The sequence below is a fragment of the Curcuma longa genome, chromosome 6 (assembly GCF_044706935.1).
Source record: "Curcuma longa cultivar G26 ecotype Majalengka, Jawa Barat chromosome 6, ITB_CL_G26_1.1, whole genome shotgun sequence".
NCBI lineage: Eukaryota > Viridiplantae > Streptophyta > Magnoliopsida > Zingiberales > Zingiberaceae > Curcuma > Curcuma longa.
The window spans coordinates 692,308-695,536 of record NC_133866.1 but is presented as its reverse complement, the minus strand read 5'-3'; the positions used below and the strand labels follow the sequence as shown (position 1 = coordinate 695,536).

Below are 3,229 nucleotides of genomic sequence, written 5' to 3'. Positions count from 1 at the left end.
TTGTCGTGATATTTCGAAGTTTATCTGATACTAATTTATGGTATAAAAAAAAGGTATGCAATGTATTTCGGTGTTTGTGTTCGGATTTTTATTTTGGAAGTCGTTATTATGATAAGGATCATGTTTTGGGACTAGCGGCGATAGGGCATCTCCAGATGGCAATAGGTAAAATGGTTTATCTAGCAATTTTATACCTTTGGTAATAATGTTTCAGATATGACGCGTGGAAAACGGGCTACTACGCAGAGACGTGGTGTAGGACGACCACATAAGAGGACGTTAGAGTCTCTGATGGCCGAGCCACGAGAGGGGCCTACTGAGGTTGAGCCTGTCACTCAGGGACAGACTTCTCATGGTGTTACGGGCGCCTTGGGCTCTCAGTCTCCGGGGGTCTCTTCTTCAAACCCAGTAGCGGACCCCACAATACTCCCTGCAGCAACCCATATAGCACCAGAGGTACCCCCTCCGGTAGTGTGTACTGTCCCACAAGGGGTACCTCCTTCTGCGGTGCCTATGGTATACCAGGCAGCCCCTGCTGCTGTATACTCCTGAGGTACCACCAACAGCCCCTGCCGTTGCATACCTTGTACCTCCACCGACAGTCTCTGCTGCTGCATATCCAGCACCACCGCCAGCGGTGCCTTCTGCATACCAGGCACCTCCTTCAGCGGTGCCTACTACATATCAGGGAGCCCCTGCTGCCGTACACCCTGATATCCCACCAATAGCCCCTGTTGCTGCATACCCGGCACCTCCACAGGTAGTGTCTATTACTACCTACCAGGCACCCCTACCTGCAGCAACTCCAGTCGCTCCACCCCACAATTCATCCTACAGTGCCACCTGCGGTACCTGTCGCTATTTATGCGACAGTATTAGCTCTGACACATCCGGGTGCACCACCAGAGGTACCTCCCCCGGCTTATCCAGCAGCACCTCCTACAGTACTCTCCTCTGGATTCCCAGCGGTACCACCCATGGTACCCACTCCTCTGGTTCCGCCAGTCCGGGTGGTGAACCCTACACACCCTACAAATCTGGCGGCACGAGCTCGGATTCCAGCATTAGCGGAGCAGCTGAAAAGTCGTTTCACACTATTCCGCGGGGGAACGGATCCGAGGGCAGCTCAGTCTTGGTTAGAGACGGTGGAGGAACCTTCTTCTATACGGCTTGCTCCGAGTGGGAGAAGGTAGAGTTGGCTGCCTTCCACTTACGGGACGAGGCCAAGATCTGGTGGGCCACACAACGTACGATCCTCGGGGAGCAGCACACTACATGGACGAGATTTAGGGAGATCTTTGAGAGCCAGTACTTCCCAATATCATATCAGATGACGCGTCGTCAGGAATTTCAGAGTCTTCAACAGAAAGGGCGCACAATGATGGAATACAATGCTGATTTTAATCGGCTAGCCAGATTTTGTCCTGAGCTAGTCGCTGAGGACAGGTCCCGTATGCTTCAGTTTGTCCAGGGGTTGGATGGACAACTTCAGGTGAAGATAGCGAGATTTGGCCTTTCCTCCTACCGTGAAGCTTTGGATAGAGCACTGCTGATAGAGTCTGCACAGCAGAGGGCATTTGGGGATAGGAAGAAAAGTAAGCAACCAGCTCAGAGTTCAGCACAGACTACAGGACAGCAACGTGGCGGTCGTAGAGATTCAGGTCAAATTGCTACTGGGGCACCGAGTAAGCTCCAGAAGTCAGGACAATTTTCATCAGAACGCTCCCGATTTTCTCGACAGGATCAAAGGCAGTCGGGCAGTGACACTTACTGTACTCAATGTGGTTCCAGGGATCACGTTACATCAGCCTGCACCTTGGGACAGTCAGTTTGCTATTATTGCAAACTGCCTGGACACATGAGCCGTGATTGTTCGCTGAAGGCTCAGCACGTGTCTTCTGGGGTTTCTATTCCGGGAGGACAGTTTGGACAGACAGGATCTCAGAGAGGGGGGCAGAAGGCCCAATCTTCATATCGCCAGCAAAGGACAGCTCCCCCGGTAGTAGCTGCATATGGCATGCACGGACAGGAGCACTACCGTACCCCTGCGATGTCACAGAGCTCTGTTGCGGGACCTCAGTACCAGACTCAGGTTCAGTACCAGTCGCAGCTCCAGCCATGGGTTCAGTATCAGACGCAGTCCCAGCCACCAGTACAGTATCAGTCTCAGTCTGCATATCAGCCTTTGGATCAGTATCCAGCATCGCCGCACTATCCACCTCAGTGGCAGACTCAGATCCAGCCGCAGCAGCCTCGGACAGCGCTACCACCCCCACCCCTGCCAGAGACTGGACGGGTCCACACGGTTACCAGAGAGGATGCGCAGCGAGCCGACGGATCCGTTTTTCACGGTACGATTTGACTTTATTGTAAAATACGGTAAAAAAAAAAAAAAAATTAATGGGTTTCGGGTTTAAAACCCTAAACCCATTAGGAATCCGTTAAAATCTCTTTTTACACGCGCCTTTCCCTCTCGTCCGCCGACGCCGCCCTCCTCGTCTCCTCCTTCCGCCAAGCCGAAGCTTCCTCGCTGGTGGAAACAAGCCTTCCTCTTCCTCTCCTCTCTAAACCCTAGCCGCCACCTCTTCTTCTCCTCTTCGAAAATTGCTACCGCGCCTCCTTCCCCTCTCGGCGACTCTCTTTGATCGGCGCCGTCGCTTGCAACCCTCGCCGTTCGCCGCCTTAGGAGCCCGCCGCCGCCGCGCTCGAGTCTCCTGAAATAGAGTCGCCGCCTCTTTCGCGTTGAGCCACAGGACTGAGGTGAGGTCCTGTTTCCCTCTGGTTTGTTGCTGCTAGGTTAGGTTGTGGCTGGATTCGGTTGTTACTGGATTCGATTTTTGCCGATGCTTCTAATTTCTTAGTTCGATGTAAATTTTGGATCGAAGCCTCTTTGCCAAGAATGAATTGTAGTGGGTCAAAAATTATGAAATCCTTACTGAGTTTATGATGGAATCACACTAGGTATGAAGCATGTTGTTTTCACTGCGTTGAGATAATTGGATGGAGAAAGATTTTAGCAGTTATATTTTAATGGAGCAATGTTAAGTGGTATGCTAAAGTTGAAGTACTGTTGGATGCTTCAGTTTTGGATTAAGTATTTGAGTTTACACACGTTGAAGTATATCATTTTAAGCATTGCTTGAAAGATATTCTGGTTATGAGCTATACTCAAGGATTTGATATTGTAAATTGAGAAGGCTTCCGAATTTGTTAGATGTCAGAATCAAAA

The 3,229-nt window shown here is 50.8% G+C and overlaps 1 pseudogene; it reads left to right on the top strand.

Moving 5' to 3' along the window:
• Positions 1 to 216: 216 nt before the first annotated feature.
• LOC141831065 (uncharacterized) lies at positions 217 to 2,362 on the top strand (annotated as a pseudogene).
• Positions 2,363 to 3,229: the final 867 nt, after the last annotated feature.